Consider the following 19,459-nt stretch of genomic DNA (forward strand, 5'->3'; position numbering starts at 1 on the left):
ACGTACTGATGTGCTTGATGCTAGTACTGTAGAGCAATGAGTCGCATGTCAACACAAGCACCGAAGTCAACATTACCTTCCTTCAATTGGGCCAACTGGCGGTGAATCGAGGAAGTACAGTACATACTGACGAAACTAAAATGAGCTCTAACATGGAAATTAAGCGTTCCGGACATACGTCCTCATAACATCTTTTCTTTATTTGTGTGTGGAACGTTTCCTGAAAGTTTGGCCGTACCTTTTTGTAACACCCTGTATATGAAAGCTGCCAGTATGACAGTTGCTTTTGACTGTTGTCTATCGACCAAAAGCTGTCTCGTATGACCGTTGACCACGAGTTTCTCTTGTGATTTGAATGAAATAGCAACAAAAGTGCAATTCGTTTAACTCTAATACATTCGTAATTGCTTTTCCGTTCACATGATTTATTTTTAATTTTTTTTTATTTTTTTGCGTTATTAGTTCAGTTACAGTGGAAGAGCTATTCCCATGCAGTTTTAAATTACTTTCTGTCCAGAGCTTTGAGTGACAATAAACAGCTGATTTGTAGTGATTCTTGGTGTAACTTTTCTTTAAAGAATTATATAAAATCTTCACAGCGAATTTACGAGGTGAAATTCCAGTCTTGTATTAGCAAATATGATCTCACTATGTTCTGTGGGTAGATAGGTACATTTTGCAGAACACCAAACATACAAACAAAAATTCAGCCTATGGTGGGAGCAATGAATTTCGCTGTAGTCAACAATGTTATTCTTCCACACAGGCGTCCGAAGGTTCAATTCTCGCTACGCTTGGCAACAGTGTGGCACGACAAAGGGAATAAAAGCACCCCCTATCACAAGAAGCTGGTTTTTAAGACTATGACGTGCATTCGTGAGTCATAAGGCTATCTTCCCTTTATTTTCAGCTACCTTGACATAGCGCTTATTAGCTTCGTCGAAGAAAAATTAATGATCAGCTGACACAACGCCACATCTGTCAAGCTGAATGTTGATTATACCGGGGCGTGCATTTCCCCTCGTTTTCCCCCTCTCTAGTCCACAGCATCCCGCCCTCCCACATCGTGTAGGCTAGCCAATCACGCATGCTGCTGTCACTTTTGGAAACAGCTGATAAGTGGTCTCGTCCCTAGCAGTAACACTGCTGTAGTCTTACCAACTTAACCATGTACTTTGTGAACGGACGATTATTTCTGTTGTTGTACCTCACCTTGAAGAAAGAAGCACTAAAACATTTTAAATGCTTATAACAAAGATACCTTCACATATAGAAACTCGCAACGCCTGAAGCAAAGTGGGCTAAACTGTCTTAACGTTTGTTATGTTTCCCGCACTGCGCAGCCAGCTTTCGCCTGGCAACAGAAATCCAGCTGCGTTTGTGTAGAATACGTCGTGCACAGCAGCTGTGGGTATGGACGTGTGACCTGACGGGTTTCAACTACTGACTCTATAGTAGAGTATTATATTATTCCATCCGAAACTCTCGCAAGCGTTCTACCACAGGGCAGTGGACGACACCCATGTTTGGTAAGTACGAAAGCTGTGAAATATCTTTGTTTGTCACATGCAAAAACATAATAATTCTTTGTTTTGAACTGTACTTCACGCAAAATGCCCAAGTTAGGTTCATTTTAACTGTTACATGCAGTTCACGAAGATGTTTTTCCTTCTGTGTGCATGTTTAGCCCTTCTTGTGTTGTTGTTTGGTTGCGGTATAATAATTTTATGTATAAACGACGACGAAACTTGTGTGTGGCTTGTTGTTTTAAACGTATGGTGATACAAATTTACTTCATGTGGTATCCTACAAAAATCATACATCATAACAGCTGATTTTTCAATGCGTAGCATAGTCAGCTGTTGAGCATTGATCGAGTGTATTGCTGGGGACGAGCCTAGCCCAGCGGCCTTGCGGGAATCAGCTGTGTGTGTGTGCAGGCTAGTTCTTTGTGTTGCCACGTACGTCGTCATACAACTTGCCACCGTTGTCAGACCGATTTCGAAAGATGGAGTTTAGGTGTGCGTCCACAATCCTGCTGTCTTTCCAGCTGTGGCAACAGCCAACTTAGGGATTTTTATAGATCTTGCGCATTGAGAGGTTAGTGTTCATTCGCCCTCTCTGCGCACACCCAGGTTAGAAGGAACAAACAGCTGACACGACGTTTTGCAGTGGCTCCTTCACTTGCGGAAACAATGTAAACGCCCTGTTTTCGTGATTGGTAAGTTCTGAGATTAAGATTTACTCAGTATATTAGCTACATTACCTGAATTTCTTTCAGGTCCGTGTAATTCGTTTCTTAGTATGGTAGGCATGATTCTCGTCAATTGTTTATGCTGCTATTGATAAACCAACATATAATTTGCCACTGAAATAGTAGTCGTGTCTGTGTTTTGAGAAGTGACAGCTTGAGATGGTTTTTAAATAACCTATTTAAAATCTGCGTGTGGTACGGAAACATTTAACTTTTATAATAAATAAAAACTATTCTCATTAATGTCTGTGGAATACTGTAATTTTATGGAAGTACTGACATTTTTGGCTCCTGCTTTCTTTTAGTGTAAACTGTACCTAGGTTCCGAAAAAGCACAGCGCGTACTTTTTCAAACATTGCTATAAAAGAGCTACTGTTTGATAGATCCTTGACTGTAAGTAATTGCAAATAATAGGTAGATACTGCTACGTATGTTCTTAGCAGAGTTCGTCTGCTTCGGCGGGTAAGTTACCATTTTTGTTTTCACGGGCACTCGCAAATATACTTCACGAAGCTAGCACGTGCTGCCCTGCCCGAAGGACATTAGCGTGTTTGCATATAGTTGGAACTACGCAACACTTTTGGCACCAACTTCGCGTGTGTATAAATAGCTGTGGAGCCTGGGCTCGCAATGTTACGTATTGATCGCTGGGACAATGCTTCGCTTCCGGCCATTTCTTGTCCGTAACCGTACGACCATTATCGGCTGCGTTAACTTTCGAAAATTATCGTATGGAAATTGGCAGCTTGAAAATTTTGGAGTTAGATCCGTTGTGGCTGTGGGTGAAATCGAAATCACGGGCTGCATAAACGTTTTGAAGACATACAAGCAGATACATGATTGCAGTTCTTTGTTCATACTATTAAAACCTTTAAGCTGGTTTCACTATTTTCATATTTACCATTTATTATCCGAAAATGAAAAGTTGCCTTATCGTATTGTGAATCAGTGGTGACTAGCCTTCATGTAGCAATTATGTCTTAATTTGAAGTCACTGGAGAATTCTTACCAATCATAAAGCGCAAGAAATAAAAATTAGCTGTGAGAAGACTACACCACTAAAGTAATTCTTTGCGCTGCTTATGTTCCACTTAATTTACCACAATCCACTTCTGAAAATGTAAGTTGGAGCTGCGACCAGACCATATCACTGCAAATAGTCTTTGATAAGTGTAGATTACAGTCAGACACGATGCTAACATGTTACATATTGCACGATTAGTTTTTTAAAATTTTGACATTAACAATCAAGACTGACGGGTTAGAGTGTATAGGTTTTCTTGTGCCTTTAAAGCCTTAACATTAAAAAACTGCCTAAAGGTTGAAATTTTTTTGTGCCATCTTATCCCTCTATTGCATGTTGCCTTTTGTCAACAAACCGTAAATTTACCTATTATGTCAAGGAAACCACTCGTAAATGCATTGTGTTGCTGCCTGGCAACACGCATAGTCTGACTGCAGCGAACTACAATGTTTCGTGTCATTATGTTGGCATAAACAGTTGAAAATAAATCGTTGCTGAGGGTAAAATGCACTAAACACACGCTACATCAGATTAGAGTGAATTATTTCTGCCACTTAGATAGCATCTACGATTTTTAAAGTATGTACAATGCTTAATGAGATTTTCCCATGTTTTTGTAACTGAACGATTAATAATTAATCAACATTTTCGGTTTGCTGTTGTATGGCAACAAATCTAAAATATTGAATAAATCAAAATTTCTATGTTCAACATGTTGCATGGTATTTGTGCCGAACTCACCCCCAGATATATTTTTCACTGATATGGTTTGACTAAAAAACAACTGCAGTTATTGCCATTGAAGGAACAAAAATGGTTTTACAGTAATTACCTCTTTGGAAAATACGGACGAGGATTGAAGTGAGTTATACCTTCACGGCTCTCTGCGCATAAACAGCTGTTGTCACAAAATACGAGTGGCATGATAGTGGCTGCGAATATTAGCTTGTTATAGCTGAAACATGTTTCCCAGGTCCGAGACATGATTTGCATGGTTGCTAATGTATCATTATATGGTTGATATATTTATTCATAGATAATTAGCAAATTATACACACGGTCATGAATTGTTGCTATTGTCTCTAGGAACCATGCATTGCAGTCTTCCAATGCAGTGCTTTCATTTTTAATTTATATCAGCTTTGGCAGACAGATTTATTAATAGAATTTTTCGTAGGTGACTTCATAGTATGATAAAAATATCGTGCACCCTGGAATTAAGATTTGTGATAACTATTCCAAACATAGTATGAAAATTGTGAAGCAGGTATTCTGAAAATCATAACTCAAAATGAAGTTCAATTTATTGGGTTTCTGTTTAGAGATTTGAGTATTGAATGCTATGGATTCAAAGGATCACTTCAAATACAATTGTATAATTGGTACTCATTGATGTGGATAGGAAAAGTCACTGTTGTTTTTCCTGCAGACGATAAACTCAGGTCTCTCGGCAACCACGGCAAAGTACCGAAATGGCAGGTCTTGTAGAGGAAGTGTAATTAAATGGTAGTCGTTGGTCAGTGAGGTTTCATTTTCACGGCTGCCCCACTGGAAAAGCTAATTTCATATTCTTTTATTTAGCTTCCGTGAAACTGACGACGTTTTTAAAAAACTCGGTATAACAGTACATAAGCTGGGACATTTACTTATACCCTCCCAATCAAATACAGTAATATCTATTATGACCAGAGCTTTAACTGAAATAATTTCTAACGGTAGATGAAAAAACTGCAAAAGAAATGTAGAAAATAGTTAAGAGTTCTTTGCTGAGAGACAGTGCATATGGTACACTCAACTTCTCGGGGTAGGACGGGAAAATACTATAAGGATTGACACCTACTGTATAGTATGTAGGCTAAAGTCTTCAGTTTAGACGAGAAACATGTGTCTTTACAGCGGCGTGTTGTGTAATACGGTGCTCATGCGCGGTCCAGTCATTTCAAGTACTGATTTCATTATAATAAAGTTACTGCGACCAAATAAGATTTGAGCTCTTCCGGGTCGTCACAAATTGGGATTTTGTTAAGTCTGAATTACACTGAGCCGTTAAGATTTGATTTCTGTAGCGCTTAGAAATGGCTAGTGGATTTTTAATCTCAAATGTCACGGAACCGTTGTTGTAATTTCAGTACTAAGGTGTAATAACTGTGCGACTGTTTGACACAATAATAATAGCTGTAGGGTAGTGTTAGATTATGGTTAGTTTGCACAGGAATATCTGTGGCAGAGAAGTAGGACGACCTACCAGCTACAACAAAAACATGCCGAGGTCTGTAAGTCACATGCTAACTAAGAAAGGCAATTGGACCATCTGGAAATAGACATGTTCGCATGATAACCTTATCAGCTTGTCAAGACAATGTAGACCAATCAACGGGGCTTAGAAATTAAACATATAGATAGGCTGCGAGATAAGTTTTTGTTCTGTGCACTCGTTAGGCAACTTCCGATAAGCGACTGTAGGATAACATCAACCACTCGCTTGGAAAAAAGTTTAGTGATTTTTTTTTTCTTCTGGTAACGTACATCACAAGGAGCACACTCAAGTTGACCCTGCTTGTAAGGTGCCCTGCGTTTTAACCTTAAGTGTCCGGCTCGCTTAGCCTTGCTTCCTCCGTCCGTGACCCGAGGTCAACGCCCGATAACAAAGACCCGATGCGCCGGTTCTAGCAGCGAGCGCATCGTCCGCATTGTTTGGTAAACAATGATACACCTCTTTTATGTGAAAGGTTGGATTCGATTGAAATGTCTGTTCTTCACAAAGTAAGTATATTATTGAGGCGGAGAAGGGGAATGGGAAACAAGACGCAGTAATTCTTTATAAATCAGTAATCGAAGTACGATGAGGCAGAGTAGCTGAGAATGGGTTTGCTAGGCTTTTTTGGTAACTGATGCACCAGCGACTTTTCCAGCGCGCGTCATTATATTGGTTGACCCAATGTCAACTGCTAGGAGGCAAGTTTTCTCTGTAGTTTCCTTGCCTCGATTTTCGTGGTTTCAGCGACACTAGCTTAGCAGATTGATTGCAATATCTGAGGACTTTTTGTGTTACAGGTATTGGGCCGGGGCACAGTGAAGCTATGGAAGGACTGTACTTCGCGCGACCAGTTACCCGGACCCTTCCTCGCCAATACTTTGCTTTGCCCCCTTTTCACACTGGTCATCTTGACTTGAGCTATGTTTCCTCCTTGATCATTCCTGGCAATAATTGTCAGTCCCTCACTTAATACCACCAGTCTTCCCAGCATCGTTCACAAATGAGGGCACAAGTGCTCAGTCTGTGATGTCGGTATCGACAGAACAGAAATCAGCTGCCTTTTCTCAACATCTCACCTCGTCATGTGAGCAGTATCTCTGATAGTACGCACGATGCTGTTCCTTCTGCAAACCTTCTATAAACTCCAGTTACATACACGCAATTCAAAGTTGCAGTCTGTAGGCTTCCTCCATACAACAGGAAGTAATGAAGTACTCTTCTCTGCAATTTCAGCGGAGCTCTTACCTCTTTCTCTAATTCCAGACCACCCTCCACAAGTAGCATGTAAATAGCTGCGTCCTATCCTCCTGCGATCTCCATAAAGCCGAAGCACCATTGCAGGTGAAGATGGCAGAATTTGGGCTCACAGGGCTTCTGCGGGTTTTCGAATTGCGGTGCACTGTCTGAATTTAGCCTAAGCACTGACATTGCCTGATGAAGAGCTGAAATGAAAACAGGTCCACCCAACAGCTGGAGCCGGCTGCTGAAGTTCACTGGTCTACCCAAAGAAGAAGGAAATGCACGTGAAATTCTACTGTGATATGTTAAATAAAGCTATTTTGCAAGTTGAAATAAAAGTATCATTAAAATAACCTTTTCCTACCTGAAATACCTGCATATACCTGTAATATGAGGAAAGTCAGTCGCAGTGAGGTAGCTCTGATGTGAAGATGTTTTTAGTTTTCTTCGAAGCTTAGAGGTGTCTACAGGTCAGTTGCTAAGAAGCTAGATTACCGCATTGTGCCTTGCACCTGACGCACTTTAAATAAATGATTAGCGATTGGCCTTCTCGTTTTCGCCGATGTACAAAAACAATCATTAAATTTCTTAGTTTTTATTTTGTGCTTATGTGCGTTGTAGTTACCAAATGACTTTCTTTGGGTACGTAAAGAAATTACTCTTCAGAGGCCATATTTATACCTGTATTTTTTGTGGTTTTTTATATTTTAACGACCATGCAGTATATTCGAAAAAATCGTAAGTGCTCTGTTAGAGTACTTCCTATAGTGAACTATAGCTGCATTGGTTTATTTATGATTTGTGCAACATATTTCTATGCGTAAACCTCATTGGCAATTATGTCAACACATAATGTTCTTCCTGAACATACAACGATCCTTCTGTGGTATTTATTGTACAAATCATATATTTCAGCTAAATATTTGTGTGTTACGGTTAGCTCATGTTTACAACTTAGACTGCTACAAAAAAATAAGATGTAAATATGCCAGCAAAGAGCAGCCAGCAGCATTTTCTGCGGAATAGTTTCGTGTGTCTTCTTGTCAATGAACTCGCTCAAGGTTTCTCGGAATAAAATTTTTCTAGCACAAACAGATCTGACAGCTTAGATATGTTCGTAGACTGGGAACTGGGTGATCATGATGTTACAACAACGATAAACTGTGTATGAAGGACTAGAAAAACAAATAGAATTATTTTCATGTTATTTAAATTGATCTGAGGCTGCCAAATTTGACACGTAATTAACATGCGAAGAGACTGTCCTAAACTGAAGTTAATGTTTGATAAAGCTCCACAACAATATGAACGTAGAAAGGGAATAATTGGACGACAGAAATGCACTTTATGCTAAGTAAACAAAACATAAAGTACGAGAAGAGAGATACGGATTCAAGCATACGCCGGTACCAGAGGTGCAATACGCGAAATAAATAGCTTCCATAGCAATATCTTACCGCACGATCTCCGTCAAAATTGTACTGAAGTTTGATGTTATAGGCATAAAAATAATTGCAGTAGAACCTTTAGTTCATTCGTTGCAGATCGTTGACTTAACCTTGGATTGTTCAGTCAACGAGCAAAAATTCGGTGCGGGTTTATCTGAATGAGAGTTGAATTCTATCTACTTTTTTAGGTAGTCTCCTATCCCGGACATGCCCAGGCAGTAATAGTATTTGACCCCCAAAATACCGTCACCAGCCGGCCGGAGTGGCCGTGCGGTTCTACGCAATACAGTTTGGAACCGCGAGACCGCTACGGTCGCAGGTTCGAATCCTGCCTCGGGCATGGATGTGTGATGTCCTTAGCTTAGTTAAGTTTAATTAGTTCTAAGTTCTAGGCGACTGATGACCTCAGAAGTTAAGTCGCATAGTGCTCAGAGCCATTTGAACCGTCGCCAGTTTAGAATTAGTGTCAAGAACACACCGTGCGCGCCTGGACTAGGCGGGCGAGTATCTAATTTGTGTACAGCGCTGTGAGGAGCTAGTTCAATAAAAAGCTAACTTGGTGTAGCTGACAACTGGGGTCTCTAGGACGCGTTGTTCGCAGACACCCACGCACAGCGGTGCTTTGAACAAAGGCCAAGGAAGCACATCGCGCTGCGCGCTCCAGATGCTACGTTGCCATGCCTCTGGTTGCCCTACACATGGCTTCTTCCTGTGTCACGTTTCCGCGTCTACGTTGTCAGTACTTTCATTTCCGCGTCACGGTTTGGCAACCAACACAGCTGACAGTGAAAGACTGGAACTGTTGGGTGGAAGAGTGGGAGGGTATAAGGGGATGAGACTTAGCTGCTGACCGCTCGCTAGCACACAGCGAGCGCACACGCTCGTCTTAGTTGTATTTCGCGCATGAACTCGGTAAATTACTTTTTCTCTTACTCTAAAACGGACAGAACCAGGAAACATTTTCTGCAAGCACTATCACGGCAGTGAAAGTGAGACATATGCTTTGATAAATAAACAATTAAAATTGTCACACCCTAGAGTTTAGGTGATTGGGAGATGTCACTGGATTAGTTTCCGAAAAAAATAGGTACTCTATATTCCACAGAGTTACTTAATTCCATTGCTTGTTTTTTAAATTAAAATTGTGGAGCAATTAGCAAGAATGGAAGCACAATAGATTTTGCTACGGTTAGTTTCGTCACTGTTCTTTTGTTTGGGTTACTTCTCATGACTGAGGAACAGAGTGAAAAAGTTATCATCTGAAAGAAATTTTTTAGTTTCACGTTTTTACAAGTGAAACAGTATGGAGAGTTTTACTGATGCTAAAACTGTGGGAGACCATTCTCCAAAATCAGCCTATAAAATAAGCGATTCTTACTATTTTTAAACTAATAAAGCAGTCAACGTAAATCTTTTTGCACCTTATTGATACTTTAACATTTTCTGATTTTTGTTAAAAAACTGTCATTAACCCCCTCCCCCTCTTCTCATCAGAGGAGTTAGAGTTGATCTGTCCAAAATGAAGTATATCCATGACCGAAGTCTTGGCGGCTGCAAATCTTATCTGAAAACAAAATTCTTAATCTATAGATCATTGTGCACATCGTAATAGCATAGTTTCTGAAACTTGACAAAATAATAAAATGGCGCACGTTTGAAACAAAGATGCAGTTTTGTAGTGTTTTTGGTAACGTTTATTACAATAACTTCTGAGTAAATTAAAATAAAAACTGGCCTATTACTCCTTGCGGACATGGCCGAGGAGTAACAGCCAAATTTATCAGTGTGCCCGCAGTCCATTCCGTTACCTTGAAATACTGTATCTCAAGTTGACGGAATGGATTGCGAGCACACTAATAAAGTTATCTTTCTGAAATGTGGCTGAATTACTCCTCGAGCATGTCCACAAGCAGTAATAGGCTAATTATTTTAATTTACTCAATTGTTCCAAAACATCCTTGTTTCAAAAGTCCGCCAGTTTGTTTTGTCAACTTTTTTTTTTTAAAAAAACCCTGTTCTTTACTCCGCGCGCAATATCCTATAGATATTTTTTTTAATTTCAGATAAGATTTGCAGAGTGCAGGACTTCGGTCATTTGCACACCTCACGTTGGACTGATCAACTCTAACTCCTCGGACGAGAAGAGAAGACAGTTTCTTCAAAAATTAGAAAACATTGTCAAAGTGCAAAAAGATTCACGTTGATTGCTTCATTTAAAAAAATCATAAAAGTGGCTTATTTTATAGGCTGTCTGAGAATGGACCCTGAACTTTATTCACAGGACAGTTGTAAAATAAGACTGTGTAGCTGGCTTAAGAGTGGAACGGTAGAGAATTAGCTTGAAGGTGGTTCGATGAACCCTCTGCCAGGCACTTAATTATGAATTATAGAGTAGTCATACAGATTTAATGTAAGCAAGGGCTGCTTGTCAACGTTTGTGCAAACTTTATTATTTCAAGTAATTCAGACCACAGTCACGAAGCTCAACCGATAAGTTGTCAAAATGTATCTCCCTAAGTTTTCGGCTGTATTTCCTTTTAGGGTGCTTTTTGTGTTCGCATGTTTAAGATACACAAAACGCGTCGGACTACCTAACAGACTACATGTCATTCGTTTTGGACTTAAAAATACCACTCGAGATCCTTCCTTGACCGATGTTTCTGGGTCGGAGTTGAGTTTCGCAGATTTTTTTTTAGAATGATGTGACTTCGGTATTGTTTTAATGCTGCTAGGTTTCCATTTTTCGTCTGTACCCGCTCCAGTCTTCAAGAAATCGCCTGTTTATGTTGCCGGTACTTAGAATATTCAAAATCTAAAAAAAAAGTTTGGTGAATAGGGTGCCCCATCGCTAGTTTCTGCAAGACGTCTACTATAAGACTCTAGAGACTGACAAGGGGAGGCCACGACGTTTGGAACGCGGATTTACTGTAAATTTCGTACACTCGCAGTTATCCATGAGGGCAACAAAATGTGTAAGCAGTAGCCCGTACTTCTCAAGCGTTACTGAGAAAATCGCAAGATAATTTCGGTCGTCAAATACATATCTGTGCGTGACCATTTTAACCATGAAGCGGCAGCAGCCGAGTGGTGGAGGCACGGTAGCTCAGCGTGTTCGATCAGAGCGGTAGTTTTCCTTGCTAATAAAAAACTGAGCGGGTGTCAATCGGACGCCGCCCTGAAGAAATTCAGCGAACAATATAGAACAAAATGTTTATTCTTTTTTTTAAAAGTGGTTGGCGTTGAAGCCGCTAGATCGCTGGATCGAGTTCCGTTCGTCAGTTTTTTTTTCATTTTCAACAGTCATTTTCTTTACTATTTATATTACAATTGATATAATGGGAAAAATACGTGTAAGCGGATGGACTTCTATTAAATTTACAATGTTATTTGGCAGTCTACTAATTTTTATTATCACAAATAATAAAATATTCATAACTATCGACTAGTAAACGACCAAACGCATAAAGTGATACTGAAAATGTATGCTTGTCCGTGTCTTCAAAACTGTTCGTATTTAATCGAAAGGGAACGAGAAATTGATTCTTGGAAGACGCTATTAAAATACACTAGATTTTTAAGGAAATACTGCGTAATGCATGGTTTGCTTCCAAACTATCGTCTGAAAGAGAGGTTTTTGAAAATGTTAACGAGGTTTGCTTTTCCTCGGAAAACGCCAAAAGACCTTGCGTATGAGGAAACATAGCATTTATTCAATGCAGCTGGTGCCGTTTAACTTCACGTTTTCCATGTTTTTACGAAAAATACCATCCTACAACTTGTAAAGTCGAAAGCGACGATTAATAGTACATCTTTCGAAAGCCGTCTGAGCCGGTCAAAAGTTGGAGGTAACAAGTCGTTTCGGGCTCCTTCCAGGTATAAGGGAGTTCTCAAACCACGGACAAGCATACATTTTCAGTATCAGTTTACGCGTTTGGCCGTTTACTAGTCGATAGTTATGAATATTACATTATTTGTGATAATAAACATTAGTAGACTGCCAAATAACATTGTAAATTTAATAAAAGTTCATCCGATTACACGTATTTTCCCCATTATATCAGTTGTAAAATAAATAATAAACAAAATGACTGTGTTGAAAATAAAAAAAACTGACGAACGGAACACGCTCCAGCGTCTTGATCGCCAACCACTTTAAAAAAATTAAAAAATTCTGTACTTCATTCTTCGTTGAATTTTTTCAGGGCGGACGTCCGATGATATCCGTTCAGTTTGTTAGATGGTCCGTTCGCCCAGTTTTTTTATTAGCAAGGAAATCTAACGCTGTAACGTCTAACCGAACACGCTGAGCTACCTTACCGCCACCACTCGGTCGCCGCCGCTTCATGGTTAAAATGGCCACGCACAGATATATATTTGACAACCGAAATTACCTTGCGATTTTCTCAGTAACGCTTGAGAAGTACGGGCTACTGCTTACACATTTTGTTGTCCTCATGGAGTACTACGGGTGTACAAAGTATGCGGTAGCTCCGCGTTCTTAACGTCGTTGCCTCCCCTTGTGAGTAAGGGATATGAAGCACCGATGTTAGTCAAATAGGGAAGTGGGAAAGCCTAATTCGTGATTCACCTGGATACGTTTCTATGTATTATTATTCAGTTGCTACACTTACCATCCACTTAATTATCTACGCCGTTAGAGGCCTGAAGCAGAAAATAACAGTACCGTACTGTAGCACGTCTGCTGTTTCCACTCGCACTTCGACTCGGGACTCTTACGCATACTTTCACATTGGAAGCATCTCAGTTCGAACGTCAGAAACCAAATAACAAAATTTTAAAAAATGAAGCTGGCTTTATTCTCCCGCCCATTAAGGTCGTTTTTCTATAAAACACTGCATTTTACAGTCCATGTTTGCATGGTAACGACAGAAGCAAAATTCACTACAGAAACAACGCCATGTAACAGCCAGTTAACGCCATCAGATTTAAGTGTCTTAAATAAGGTATTATATGACAAAATCTAAGCATCTGCGTCAGACGAATATCTACTACTAAGTCATATTTCCTAAAACACAAGTTGAATCTACTGGCGTACGTTCTACCATTATTCGTTGTCGAAGTGTAAATATGGAACTTCTTATCCAGATCTTTGTCGCAGGGTGTTCCACTCCGGTGTGGGGAAATAGGATTATGTAAGTACTGCATGTGTTTCAAGCAATGTTAAGCTTTTCGCCAAATAACTCATTTATGCGTCTTGTAAATCTGCTCGTCACAGTTGTCTGTTACACTATTATTTCTCCAGAGACTTGTTTCCCTATAGTCTTTGGATATATTACCATGTAATCATAAATTGTAAACAAATGCACAACTTAACGAACAAATGATTTTGATTGGTGGTACACACCCTCTGTACTTGAAAATCATTTTAATTCGATTGTAGCTTTTGACGCTGGTAATTCTCTAGTTAATACTTCACTGGGCTGAGGAGTTTCAAAGGACTGATTCCACTGAAGTTATTTGTCCTCATCTTGCAACAAGATTTTAATACTTTTATTCAGCCCCAGAACCAATCAGAAGTGGGTTTCTCTTCTATCGCGCGGCAGTTTCAGCATAGCACATGTTTCCACGCGTTGAGGTGGAAGCTGCAACAGTGTTTTCGTAACTACTTAATTATGCTGTGCAACCATATTGAGGAAGGAATCTTTATGTGACGCTTCGTTGGTTACAGAACAACACGAGAAAGAGGGGGAAAAATTCGCGTTTCCCACACTCTGAATTGCGCAGAAAGTTTTGCGAAGGAAACTGTTCCTTTGCATTTTATAAATGCTTTCCCATTCCGCGTGTGGAGGATGGGAAAAATCGTGGGTGATGTAGGAACTGTATTTCAACAAGGTACGCTTCCTCGGAAGCACACGTCTTTTTCTACCACACAGTTACAGCGTAAAGCTAAAAGACGTTTGTTTTTGTAACAATTATTCTACGAATATTGTTTCTATTTCTCCGTCATTTTCTTGCTTATGTCACATTTTTAACAATACATACAGAATTCAAGGATTTGAGGTTTGTTAGAGTGGAAACACAGCAAAATAAGTAGGAGATAAGTTTCTTGCCGAGATTACAAAAAGTTTATAATTCCTGTATATAGTTAAATAGTAACCAGAACATCTCGTGTATCCATTTCTTATTCAGCAACAACTGGCGCAACTAGATACTCCTTAAGAATCGCGGATGTGCAATAGTTCATTTAAACTCTCGAACTTCGTTGCTTGTAAATTTCCTACTGCATCATGGCGAATCACGAAAATTAAACGGATGGAACACTTTTTTTTCATTCCGTACGGTATTAACAGCATTTGAATAGGGGTAGTGGAAAACGTTTTAAGTGCTAAATATCACATCTGTCTGGAGCATCAAAAAAATCTCATTTTGCACATAAATTATCTGTATCCAAAAATTGAAAGTGGTCTGAAGCCACAAAATTATGCTGACCACCTAATCACTGCAAAAAATGAGACAAATTAGAAAAAATAATTAAGAACGTTGTAAGTGCTATATCAGAAAACTGACTGGTTCGGAGTGCATTTTGCAATGCAGATTGTAGAAATTGTGTGTCATTTCAATGATTGATTGATAGTAGTTTATTTTACCGGACTCGTTTCGGCCGTTGGCTCAGCGGTATCTGCATTACAAATATGGGTAACGCCTGAAACTAGCACGGTAAAATAAAATACCACGCATCAGTTTAGGTCAGTTAATCATTAATACGACTTATTTATGAGCAAGTTTTTGTTGAAAGTGCCGTTAATACAGAGGCACTAAGAAACTTCCTGGCAGATTAAAACTGTGTGCTGGATCGAGACTCGAACTCGGGACCTTTGCCTTTCGCGGGCAAGTGCTCTACCATCTGAGCTACCCAAGCACGACTCACGCCTCGTCCTCACAGCTTTACTTCTGCCAGTACTTCGTCTCCTACTTTTCAACCTTGACAGAAGCTCTCCTGCGAACCTTGCAGAACTAGCGCTCCTGACAGAAAGGATATTACGGAGACATGGCTTAGCCACAGCTTGGGGGATGTTTCCAGAGTGAGATTTTCACTCTGCAGCGGAGTGTGCGCTGATATGAAACTTCCTGGCAGATTAAAACTTCAATGAAAATCTCATTCTGGAAACATCCACCAGGCTGTGGCTAAGCCATGTCTCCACAATATCCTATCTTTCAGGAGTGCTAGTTCTGCAAGGTTCGCAGGAGAGCTTCTGTAAAGTTTGGAAAGTAGGAAACGAGGTCCTGGCAGAAGTATAGCTGTGAGGACGGTGCGTGTGTCGTGCTTGGGTAGCTCAGTTGGTAGAGCACTTGCCCACGAAAGGCAAAGGTCCCGAGTTCGAGTCTCGGTCCGGAACACAGTTTTAATCTGCCGGGAAGTTTCATATCAGCGCACACTCCGCTGCACAGTGAAAATATCATTCTGGACTGAGGAACTAAGTTTTATTAGAGAATACAAGCACAGATATACAGCAGAGATATTTAACTAGTAGACCGGTAGTCGACGAAAACATCTCATTTCTTACTAGAGAATAAAATGAAATTAATGAAAAAACTGTCGTGGCTTCTGTTTGTGACACTCCATTCTTGGATCATCAAAACTTCCTGGGCTGTCGTGGAAGAAATGGAAACATTGACTAGTTCTTCTCTCTTGCATTTGATAAACATTGATTTTTTTCAGATGAAATAGGCGTAACAGACAACTGCCATGGTCTTTCCTCTTTAGTATATTTCTGGATTCTTCAGTTTGAGTAAGAATTTTTAACACTATTTCATATGGATGAGTATGAGAACACTTCGATCATACTGTATTTGAAGAAACTAAAGGCCTGCATTGACAATAATTTTCAGCACCATCTTTATAGTCAAAAGTCAGTTGCATGCATTGGATTGTCATTTGGAACTCCAGAGGCAAACACTGCTTCGCAGAAAGACCGTGCATCTTTTACTATTGAATGTTTGAAACAGCTTCTCCATGATTTGACGGCTGTAACAAGGCTAGAGACATGCGGCAGAGTGCCGAACCCAGTCTTTGGAAACACCTTTTTGGAGAAAAAAAGGCATTTAGAACGTGTTCAGTTTCCACTCTTCATTCACTGTTTGGTTCCGTAGTTTTTGTGTTTCTCATTCCGATCCGTAAACTTTGGACCTTAAGGCAATTTTCTGTGGCAATTTCAATTATTGTACTCCGCCTCCAGCTGTCTCGCATTTGTTAGCGCTCCTTCAAATGTCATCACAAACAATAACACACATTTCAGATTATGCAATAACAGGAAATAGACCTAGAAACTCGGCATAGTGCTAAGACACAGGACTCTTATTCAGAATGATAGCGATTCAAATCCCCGTCCGTCAATCCATCCTGATTAGTTTTCAGGGGTCCCTTAAATTGCTTATGGCAAATGCCGGGATTCTTTCTCTGTAAAGCACGATACCAATTTTCTTCCCCGGTCCGAACTTGTCTGTCTCTAATGATCACGTCGTCGACGGGACTTTTAAATCCTAATCTTGATTCCTAACAGGAAATACTCCTGTGCCTAGGCGGCATATTTTCAGATTAAAAGATCAAAAGTACGGGAATGAAAATTGCCTAGTGAAAGTACGTTCGGATATCACTGTAAACTGAACGGCTTGCCTCTAAATGGCAGGGGAAATTGTTTAAAGTTAAGCACGTCCGACAGGACCATATCTCAGAAAACAGAAAGGCTCTCAATTCAACCTTAGGGCTATAGTGTTGTCTTTTACGACTGAGACTCCAACCAGTCACACATTTAGTTATAAAATTTACTTTGAAGTGTTTAGCAGCTAACATAAAATGACTGTTTATTGTTTTTCCTTCAGCTCGTGTGTATTCCTTTATTATGAATATACAGTCACTACTTATTGTTTCAACTGGCGGATGGTTACACTTAAAATGCAGCTACTCTCGGGCTACAGTTAATGAGGAACAGATTTACACTGGGAAAAGTTATTTCAAATTTTGGCCGCTAGGCGCAAATCTGTCGCTGTATAGCAAGTCGTGGCGTCTCCAGTGCTCAAACTGAACAAATTCGATAAGCGGAATTTAATAATAAAATCAACATTCTTCCTTTCTCACTTGTTTAACGTTACTGCCCCGTCCCGTCCCTAATTCATTACATATGGAAAAATTTCTGTAAGTCTTTCTTGAATTCACAGCGTCAGATTTGCACCTCGTGGCCAAAATTAGATTATCTTTCAGCGGCAATCGGTTCCGCATTAACGCATTAAAATATCTACCAAGTTTCACTGCCATACGATAATTACGTTCAACCCTGGACCTCTGTGAGTAGCTGCACTTTATTTATAAGCCCCTGGTAATATCGGATCCAAATTAAAGAAATGGCTGGTTCATTTATTTTTTAGAAATAATGTTTCTTTACTGTGTTCAGCCGCGTCCATAAAGGACTAAATAACGACTGCTCGCGTGTAAGAGAGCTATTTGTTGACCGAATCTGTGCTAGTTATCTAGGTGGTAGAGGTCATGACAGTTGTTCCTGCGCTGAGCTATTAAGCCACCAATGTTGCTCTAAATTCTCATTCGTCCACATGTTATGAGGCGACGAGGTGTGCTTCCCATAAGCATAAACTATGCACTAAGCGTCGTCTCCAAGCCCATGTACATCATTCATTGTAAAAGATATTCATTACCTCTTGCTGACGTTATTTTAAACGCCATTGGACGAAGGTACGATATCATGACACTTCCGGAGCTTTGCAGTTTGTGTAGGGAACTGTATACAGGGCCAAGGGCCAAGGAGACTTAAATTAGTACCACTACTTTGGGTGGGCGCGGGGAGGGAGGGTTGGTGGAGGGGTGGTGGTGTGTTCACGGGCGCTCAACGGCGAGGTTATGAGCGTGGTTGCGTCGATAGTTCTTTAGTTTGCTATTGTGTGGCACTGCATGAACTCGATAAACGTTACAATGTAACTCTTTTAAAACCGATTTCTTTTTCCAGAGTACCGACTGTCTCAATCAGTAAATTAGATAGTCCGCTAACAGGCTTGTCGAACGAATTCATAGAGGGATCTGGTTTAGGGATAAGGCTTTAATACATTCTTCTCCCCTTCCTTAGTTTTCAGACTAATATATATCCACTACTGACAACTCGATGACAATTCTGGGAGAACAGATTAGTGATAGTTATTCAGCAATTTATGGCAATTTTGTTGAAATCTCCGTTCCCGTTTTACTTTCTTGTAAAGCTTCCATGTAAGATGGTTCCAACAAAACTTTAAATACGGTTTTATTATATCGATGCACTCATAACCTCTCAGCATTCATTAGAGTTTACATAGTGCTAATTTTCTTTATTCACCAACGTTTCCAGACGCATCAAAAGGAGCTGAAACGATCGCGTTAAGAGTCTGGCGGGACATTCTAACCCTCGTGTAAGATGCGCATGCGTTTAAAGCTTAGAGAGCAAGACAGTTGTCTGAAGAATATACCGTCAAATTGTCTAGAAAAACTAGTGGCTTGTAATAGTCTCCTGATAAAACGAGATGTCACCGCTTCTTTCATCTCCGCCAATGATTAGTATTTGCCAAAAACGCCAAGTTTTGTCAGCAAAAAGACAAGGCAATGGGTAGATCAGCAGTATGATGGTCAAATCAACTTCCTGGTCGAAGACAGCATTATTTTATGTGGAGAATCACTATGTGGGAGTCCATAGCTGACAGATTTCTCGCTGGAAATACCGCTACCTAGTTACTGTTTTTTCGTTTCTTTGTTCGCTAAATAGTTTCGGAGACACAGCCTTCACTCTCCAGGGCCCATTGTTGTTCCAGGGCCCATTGTTGTTCCAGTCAGCAAATCCTGTCATGTTGCAACATGATAGCATCACTGACCACAGGAGGGAACAAAAGTAGTGTATATATCTTCGGAACCTATTTCCAGAGAAAATACTTCATACTCAAAAAAATCATCCTTTATAAAATGATCATGTAATGCGTGTCACCTTGTGTTGAGGTCGGGGCTGGAGTTTACACTTGATCAGTGTATCTTAGATAGTTCCATGCGTATCACGGAGTGTTTTTAAATGACTGCAGAGGTTGCTTTGGGTTCAGGTCGGGATGTTGGGCGGGCATTTCGGGAATGCTGTTGTCTATGAACTATTGCCTCACAGATCCTACTTTGACAGGGTACATTATCATGCTGATAGTCGTCGTCTCCGAACTGGAACTGTTTCTGTATTGTACGAAGCACACAGTGCTGTAA

At 40.1% G+C, this 19,459-nt stretch overlaps 1 protein-coding gene across 3 annotated transcripts in view; it reads left to right on the forward strand.

The window, feature by feature from the left end:
* The first annotated feature begins 1,156 nt into the window (after nt 1-1,156).
* Nucleotides 1,157-19,459, forward strand: part of LOC124721105 (protein FAM214A) — a 244,797-nt gene continuing 226,494 nt past the window's right edge. The window contains exon 1 of one of the 3 annotated variants that reach the window (XM_047245925.1): nt 1,157-1,529. The gene's annotated coding sequence lies outside the window, so the exon portion shown is untranslated. Of the gene's footprint in view, nt 1,530-1,887; nt 2,222-19,459 lie in introns of those variants that run through there. The other 2 variants (XM_047245923.1, XM_047245924.1) reach the window with 2 other exon arrangements.

Source organism: Schistocerca piceifrons, chromosome X (assembly GCF_021461385.2).
Source record: "Schistocerca piceifrons isolate TAMUIC-IGC-003096 chromosome X, iqSchPice1.1, whole genome shotgun sequence".
In the NCBI taxonomy this organism is placed as follows: Eukaryota; Metazoa; Arthropoda; class Insecta; order Orthoptera; family Acrididae; genus Schistocerca; species Schistocerca piceifrons.